Raw genomic sequence first — 9,028 nt, 5'->3', positions numbered from 1 at the left:
ATTTACATTTGTAGCAATTTTTGGGTTTGGGTGAACTCTGGGAGTTGGTGATGGACAGGGAGGCCTGGCATGCTGCAATTCATGGGGTCGCAAAGAGTCAGACACAACTGGGCAACTGAACTGAACTGAAACAGTTAACAAGCACAATGAAATGACAGCAATTAAATGACATTGAAAATTTGGGGCTGACCTGCCTGACTCCCAGGAATCAGTGAGGCTGAGCATGTGAGTTGTCACCATCTCTCAATTTCAAAGCAGAACTTCCAAACCAAATGATGCTCACCCTTCTAAAACATTTGTGTTTAGAAATCATACAATATGTGGAGTGCTTCACCAAGTGTGTTCAACAACCCATAAAAAAGAATGAAATAATGTCATTTGCAGCAACACTGATGGATCTAGAGATAATCCCACTAAGTGAAGTAAGTCAAACACAAGTAACAAGTTATATCACATACCTGTGGAATCCAAAAAATGATACAGATGAACTTAGTTACAAAACAGGAAAAGATTCACAGACATAGAAAACAAACTGATGGTTACCAAAGGGGAAAGAGGGGAGGCATAAATTAGGAGTTTGGGATGAATATACACACACTACTGTATATCTAAAATAAACAAGAAGGACCTACTGTATAACACGGGGAACTATACTCAGTATCTTGTAATTATCTCTAATGGAAAAGAATCTCAAAAAGTATACATATGTATCAATAAAATGGAATCACTTTGCTATATATTTGAAACTAAAACAACCTTGTAAATGAACTATACTTCAATTAAAAAGTGTTCAATAACCATTGAAAGCAATACCAAAGATTCAAACAGCAAAGTTGTGCAGCCCATTAATAAATGAACACCAAGCATGAAGCCATCATTTAGACGCTGGAATGTGCAGACTTACTTGGTTGAAAGAGGCGGCTTCATCATCTCCGGCAGTAACTGTGGCCCAGGAGGGTACTGCCAGTCTGGCTGTAGTTGAAATTCTGTGCTTGCTTTGCTGTGAGTCTGTGAGCTTAGCTCCTCTTGTGCCTCCAATGCTGGCTCCGTTTCATGCCGTGTGGCAGTGTGCGGAAAAGAGAAGCATTGAGAGCAGACTTCGGACTTTGGTTAAATATGGAGAAAGCCTTTCTCTCTGTCTGGTAATAAAGCCTTTTTGCATCATATTCAACCTGATATAGTCTTATTCGCTTCATCGACTATAGAATTCTTATACGTATACTCTATAGTCTTATAAAAATTGAATTGAGCAGCAGCTATAAATAATTAAACTTATCCTAGCTGGGACTTGCCAGTATAAAGATGTTATAAATTCAAAGTCATGCCGAGGACAGTGGATTGAGTGATTTATCATTGCTGAGCCTCGCAACTGCCAGCTTCTGGGTCTGGGCTTCTGTTTATCTGTCCTGTTGCTGAATTCTGAGGTCATTTGTGGCCACCGAAGCCCCATGGCAGAGACAGAGAAACACTTACTGTGGGTCCTCCTAACTATCTTGTAAATGAGCAAGAGACAGTGAGACTTTTCACAGCTAACTCCAATTTATATTTCTGAAAGGGTCTTCACAATCAGAGTCGAGGCATTGCTCTGGTGTTAGTATTAGGAGCCCACACGTACACCAGCACGAAATGTGGGCTTGAGGCTTGAGGTCCTGAGGCAGCAGACACACCTCTTATCTTTCCTACTTTCAAAACCTAACCATCCATCACGTCATTAGATAAGTTCACTTCAATATTGGAGCACAGTTGTTACCAGATCCATCTCAAATCACTCGCCTTGGTGACAGAGCTTAATTATGACCTCAGCTCAGGATAAAAACTACTGACGGTCTTCGTGTCTTCTAAATTTGATTGCCGATTCTGCATGAGAATTCTTGGGAGACATTACTTATAAAAGTAAAGATTAGATGCGTAACAATTGCCTTGAAAATGAAATTATCACCAGGGAGAGAAAGAACACATGTTTTCAATTTTCCTGAGTGTGACCAGGATACTAGGATGCATGTGTGTATGGCGGGGGGCGGGGGGCGTAAAGCTGGGGTGAGCCGCTGGTAACACAGGGCGCTGACTCTAAAGGAACTGGAAACGTCAAAGTGGGTGTGTCCATGGGAGGGATGCCCCGTCACAGAGAAGGCTGGTTGGTCCTAAAAGACTGCATAGTGACCACAAGGCCAGAGGGGCCCTTGAAGGGAGCTATTTAAAAGGCAGATATTGTGCAAATTATGTTAAGAACCTGCCTGCCAACGCAGGACACACAAGAGATGGGGATTCAATCCCTATGTCAGGAAGATCCCCTGGAGGAGCGCATGGAAACCCACTCCAGTATTCTTGCCTGGAGAATCCCACAGACAGAGGAGCCTGGTGCACTGTGGTCCATAGGGTTGCAAAGAGTTGGACACAACTGGAGTGACTTCAAGTCAAGCAGCAAAAATTGCATGTGGGCTTATATGTGGAATCTAAAATACGACACAAATGAACATATCTACAAAATAGAAACATACTCAAAGGCACAGAGAACAGAGGTGTGGTTGCCAAGGGAGAGGCGGGAGGGGGAGGAATTGAAACAGAAATTTGGGATTATCAGATGCAAACTAGTACATATAGGATGGATAAACAACAAGGTCCTACTGTGCAGCACAGGGAACTGTATTCAATATCCTGTGATAAACCATAATGGAAAAGAGTATGTATGTGTATAATTGAATCACTTTACTGTACAGCAGAAATTAACACAACATTGTAAATCAACCAGACGTCAAAAAAAATTAAAGAAAAAAAAAGAGTAGACATTTGAGATAAAGTGGACTGGCCCTAGTTAGGCAAGTTACTCTCTCATTGTGAGCATTGACATAGATGGGCCTAGATATTATCATACTAAGCCAGACAGAGAAAGACAAATATCTTATAATATCACTTATATGTGGAATCTAAAACAAAAAAGATTCTTTTATGAACTTATTTACAAAACAGAAACAGATACACAGGCTAGGAAAACAAAACTATGATTACCAATGGGGAAAGGTGGGAGCAGATAAGTTAGGTGTTTGAGATTAACATGTACCCACTACTATATATAAAGTAATCAACAAAGACCTACTGTATAGCACAGGGAACTATGTTCAATATTCTGTGATAAACCAGTGGAAAAGAATACGAAAATGAACATAGATACGTATAACTGAATCACTTCGCTTTCCATCAGAAATGAACAGAACACAGTACATCAACTATATGTCAATTAAAAAAACTTTGTGTGGGGAAGAATTAAATACAAGGAAGGAATGAGGAAGAGGGTGAGCGAGGAGGGCACAGCAGCACACTTGGAGGGAAGAGGAGGCTGGGATTTTAAAGCAATTTCAAAGGACTGTATCTCAATTTTGCCTGGAACCAACTTGCATCATGGTGATCAGACATTGTCTGTAGTTGAAACTGCGGCTCTAAAATGGAGCCACTGTCTCCAAGTGCTGATCCTGCTACCTCGGGTCTCAGGTGCCACAATGGCTGAGGAATAACAGCTCTTGAAAGTGAAAGGTAGTTGTTCAGTCATATCTGACTGCAACTCCATGGACTATAGCCCACCAGGCTCCTCTGTCCACGGAATTCTCCAAGCAAGAATACTGGAGTGGATTGCCATTTCCATCTCCAGGGGGTCTTCCCAAACCAAGGATTGAACCCACATCCCCGGCATCACAGGCGGATTCTTTACCATATGAGCACCAGGAAGCTTCTTATTGGAAAGATGCTGAATCCCCGTGGACACCAAGGCAAGTTTGTAACTGATCTGCCCAGGAGAGCTAGTTTCTCCCCTCTCTTCTGTGAACCTCTCCTGAAATATCTCTTTTCAGTGATTGAGCCCTGACAGTAGAGACATTTTTCCTGTTTTGATTGGCAATTGTTCCTATATTTTTCATTCCCCTGTGAAAGAGGGAGCTATTCATCTGGTTTTCTTAAGAAAACCTGTCTTCTATTTGACATTATTCAAAAGCTATTATGTAATCATATCTGAGCAATTGCATTTGTTTGCATCTTCTCCTACAATGTTTCCCCATGGTGGCTCAGATGGTGAAGAATCTGCCTGCAATGCAGGAGACCTGAGTTTAGTCCCTGGGTCAGGAAGATCCTCTGGAGGAGGGCATGGCAACCAGCTCCAGTGTTCTTGTCTGGAGAAATCCATGGACAAAGGAGCCTGGTGGAGTGACTAACAATTTTCCCTACAATTTTGAAAATTTGTATTAAATGAGATGTAGAGTGGTGAGTAAATAATGTTCAAACACATTCTGCATCTGTTTATTAATTTATCAGCCATTTTATTGAGGACCTACTATTTGCCATTATAGATGTCAATGGAAACATCTTACTCTGGAATGGGATGCTCTGGCACCAACTACCAAATTGGTCTGGGTCTTCTCAAGTTGTAAATTTGTAGGGATAATACGTAAATGATCGTGGTGAGAATGACATGCTTAAAATGTCTACATATTAAATGTATAATGAACTTTAGATTTTCATTCAGAAACTATGCCAGGTGCAGAGGTACAGAGAAAAACCTGATTCTGATACTGCCTCAAGGAGCACACTGTTATCCAGGCAGGAGATGTGTCGGGGTCTGGGGGGAGTGATCAGGACAGGCTCCCCAGGGGAGATCTGTGGTCTGGGGGTTGAGGGTTCAGGGGAAGCCCAGCCATTTACTTGGGCCAACATCACTGGAACCTTGAATTTTCTTTTTAAGAGTTTTTAAAATGTGGACCATTTAAAAAATCTTTATTGAATTTGTTACAATATTGCTTCTGTTGTTTTTGTGTGTGCGTGCTAGTTTGCTTCAGTCATCTCTGACTCTCCGACCCTATGGACTGTGACACACCAGGCTCCTCTGTCCATGGGATTCTCCAGGCAAGAATACTGGAGTGGGTAGCCATTCCCTTCTTCAAGGGATCCTCCCGACCCAGGGATCGAGCCCAAGTCTCCTGCACTGTGCAGGTGGATTCTTTACCACTGAGCCACCAGGGAAGCCCTGCTTCTGTTCTCTTCTGTTTTTATGGCCACAAGGCATGTGGGATCTTAGCTCCCAACCAGGGACTGAACCCACACTCCCTGCATTGGAAGGGGAAGTCTTAGCTATTGGACTGCCAGGGAAGTCCCTTGAATTTTCTCATTCTCCAAGCCTTTGTCCTGATGTCACAGCAGAGATGACTAGGGCCCACTCTTTCCCCATCCTCTCTGACTGCACATCCCCAGGTAGATCCAGCTCCTGCTGGGATGGTACAGACTATATGTACAGTCACTCTCTCCACCTATTTGCCTTCCCTACAGTTTGCTGCTCAAGTAAATGTTCAATCATCCTCTCACGTGACTGTGGCCTGAAGGTGCAGAGCAGTGGAGAGAACAATTTAATTTCTAATAATGTCTGTCCCTCTGAGTCACGGCATGTGTGCCAGTGAAAATTCAGGAGTTGCTGAAATTCCTCCACTCCAGCAGATTTGTTGCCTTTCTGGGCTGTGTGACAACTTTTGCTCCCCCTGCTGTCACTCTACACATCCCCGAGTCTCTTTGGATGGCAATTCATGATAGCTCCCTGCAGCAATGATGGAAATATGTCAGGGATATCAAAGGCAGAAGGAGGCAGTTCCAAGTAAAGGTGGTGATTTGCCCTCATCCCCCGACGCCCCAGGACCTCGCTCACCACCAGAAGATGTGATTGGAGGGTGTTTAAGGCAGACTTAAGCAGCTTAAAAATAATCAGGTAGCTATTTAAGACAGAAGCCAAATACTTTTGTAGACGATGAAACCTGTTAATGTATAGTTCTTTGGAAGAAAACATAATGACTTACTCTTTGTTGGTATGACACTTAGAAAGTCCCTTACCCAAACCAAGCTCTCCAATGACATATTGCACAAGCATATTCGTCAAACTTCCTCCAAATTAACACAGTAGATTAAATGTATTAAATAACCTCACCAGCAGTAGAACTGCAGAAGCTCACGTGTGTACACTTTTGTGAATATCCATCCCTGCATTAAACAGGTAAAACTTCTTTTGTTCTCCAGTGAGCAGCCTACGTGACTTTCGGGTGACTTAAGGTCACAGTTGGAATCACAGTGCTGTTATTGGCATGGATCTCAGAATCCCATTACCAGTGTTTCCCACCACTAGGCTTTTGTTATTTCTAAAAAGGAAAAGAGGGACTTCCCTGGTGGTCCAGGAGTTAAGATTTTGCCAATGCAGAGGATGTGGGTTCGATTCCTGGTTGGGGATCCCACTTGCTTTGTGGCCAAAAAACCAAAACCTAAACAGAAGCAATATTGTAACATATACAATAAAGACTTTAAAAGTGATCCACATTAAAAAAAAAATCTTTAAATAAAAAGGAAAAGAAATAAATGAAGATTATTCATATGCAATTGTCTTGTGTAGACTTTGAAAGTCTTTAACTTAATGAGTAACATGCTTGGGCCTGGTAGACAGGACTATTCACACGAAAAATGTGTTTACATTTAGAAATATTGAAATTCACCAAATAAATCATTTTATTGAACTTTCAGCTAAGAGCATTGAATGCTTCCAAAGTTAGTAAATTTACGAGGTTGAAAGTGACCTCAGACTTTGTACCTCTTCATCTGCAGATGAGGAGGTGGAGGCTTGCCTGCCATTGTTCAGTCGCTCAGTTCTGTCTGACTCTTTTCGACCCCGTGGGCTACAGCATGGCAGGCTTCCCTATTCTTCACCATCTCCCAGTGGACCAAGTTGCTGAGATCAGACAGCTACTTAGTGGATGAGTCAGAACAGAGCACAGCTCTCTGCCCACCAATGAGCCGTCTCTCCACAACAGCTAAATAATTTACACTTGTGATCATTTGGGCATTGATGGTTGCTGCTTTGTCTTCATACGTTTTTTATTTACTTTTATTTGTCTTTTTATTAAAATTCTTAAAATTTCTTTTTACAATGTTGTGCTGATTTCTGCCATGCCATGCTATGCTATGCTAAGTCACTTCAGTCGTGTCTGACTCTGTGCAACCCCATAGACGGCAGCCCACCAGGCTCCCCCATCCCTGGGATTCTCCAGGCAAGAACACTGGAGTGGGCTGCCATTTCCTTCTCCAATGCATGAAAGTGAAAAGTGAAAGTGAAGTCGTTCAGTCATGTCCGACTCTTAGCGACCCCATGGATTGCAGCCTAACAGGCTCCTCCGTCCATGGGATTTTCCAAGCAAGAGTACTAGAGTGGGGTGCCATTGCCTTCTCTGGATTTCTGCCATACAACAATGCAAAATAAGCCATAGTTTTTAAAAAACAGTGGTTAGATGCCACAAAATAGGAGGCAATGCCTTAACATATGTGTATTGTCAGGCCCAAGAGCCCCTTCAATCCTTGTCAAAGGAGTGCTAACCTTCTCTCCTTTCATACAACACTCATATGGTTTTATTGTTGCGATTTTAAAACTCAGGAATATCTAAAATTGTTGGCCCATTATGTTTTCCTTGCATGCATTGTTCCTTGAAGGTAATGGGAGATTATCATGTCAGATCCCCTGTGCAGCAGATGGTTTATGGCTTGGCAGGCAGGAGCCTGGAGAAGACACTGGTCAGGTGCCAACTTGCATTCAGGAAGTCTCCTTCCCCCCAAGACTATCCTGCAGAATCAGCACAGGAAACCTGGACACAAGAAAGGAGGAGGGGAGATGAGGAAGGTGGGTGTCAGGATGATGTCAATCAGACCACAGGCTGGTCAAATCTGATTGATTAGTGTGTGCTTTCATAGCCAGGCCCCAGAGATGAGATTCAAAGAAATTCAAGGAACAATTTTTGACTCCTGTTCTCAAAAAGCTTGTGCTTTCTTGGGAAGGAACTACTCACTTATCACACCACATATTGTAAGAAGGAGAGAAAACTTGCAAGTCTGTCTCTTCCTGCCCCTGTCTCCTGTTGTTTTCCAACTGTTGCTGCTGCTAAGTCACTTCAGTCATGTCCAACTCTGTGCAACCCCAGAGATGGCAGCCCACAAGGCTCCCCTGTCCCTGGGATTCTCCAGGCAAGAACACTGGAGTGGGTTGCCATTTCCTTCTCCAATGCATGAAAGTGAAAAGTGAAAGTGAAGTTGTTCAGTCCTGTCCGACCCTCAGCGACCCCATGGACTGCAGCCTTCCAGGCTCCTCCATCCATGGGATTTTCCAGGCAAGAGTACTGGAGTGGGGTGCCATTGCCTTCTCCATTCCAACTGTAAGGGTCACTAATTAACTGGTCACATTTCCAGACCCTGGCTGGTTACTTCACAAGTAGACAAGATCACCATGCTTAAAAGGGCATAGACCTTTCTGCCACCTTTTCTTTGTTGGAGGTCACTAAGCTTGGCTCCTTTTTGCAAATCCAACTTGCTCTTGCTTCCTGAGGGTAGGCTTGGGTGCCTGTAAATGCTTCTTGTAGCTGTGGTCAGTAACTTCCTGATGGCAAAATTGGGATTTGGAGGGAAAGGAGAGGACCTGTCTGTGTCAGCAGAAAGGACCAGTTCGGGGGTGTGGGTTTCAAGGCCAGATGGTTAAAAAAGGAGCCCTCCAGTCTCTAGATTCTATGTGAGAGCATTTCTTTGGGGATCTGATCATAAAAGGGGTGATGGGTAGGACAGAATCCCAGTATTTCTCACTCAACTCTTTTTAGTATCTCTGTTCACCATCACCCCTTGTGCCAGGATCAGTAACTAAAGGGTGTTAGTGTTGAAACAATCAAAGACCGATAGTTTGAGAATCATCACCAGTATCAGATGCAATTCTGAATAAAACATCTTCTGCATTAGTCATTATAGATAGGTGGTGATGGCTTTGGCTTTCCAGGTGACTCGGTGGTAATAAATCTCCCTGTCTTTTAAGGCAGAAGGTTTTTAAGGACAGGAACCAACAAAGATTCCTTGAATTTCTTTGAATCTCGTCTCTAGGGGCATGCAGGAGATGCAGGCTTGATCCCTGAGTTGGGAAGATCCCCCTGGAGAAGGAAATGGCAACCCACTATAGTATTCTTCCCTGGAAAAATTTCAGGGCCAG

The 9,028-nt window shown here is 43.2% G+C and overlaps 1 non-coding gene across 1 annotated transcript; it reads right to left on the bottom strand.

Moving 5' to 3' along the window:
• Positions 1-7,282: 7,282 nt before the first annotated feature.
• Positions 7,283-7,406, bottom strand: LOC113903757. Its single transcript, XR_003514296.1, has one exon. It is a non-coding gene; the product is annotated as a U6atac minor spliceosomal RNA (small nuclear RNA).
• Between the last annotated feature and the right edge of the window lie 1,622 nt (positions 7,407-9,028).

The sequence above is a fragment of the Bos indicus x Bos taurus genome, chromosome 13, assembly GCF_003369695.1.
Source record: "Bos indicus x Bos taurus breed Angus x Brahman F1 hybrid chromosome 13, Bos_hybrid_MaternalHap_v2.0, whole genome shotgun sequence".
NCBI classification, from domain to species: domain Eukaryota; kingdom Metazoa; phylum Chordata; class Mammalia; order Artiodactyla; family Bovidae; genus Bos; species Bos indicus x Bos taurus.
Note: the sequence above shows the minus strand (reverse complement) of the source record. Positions and strands in the feature narration are given on the sequence as shown.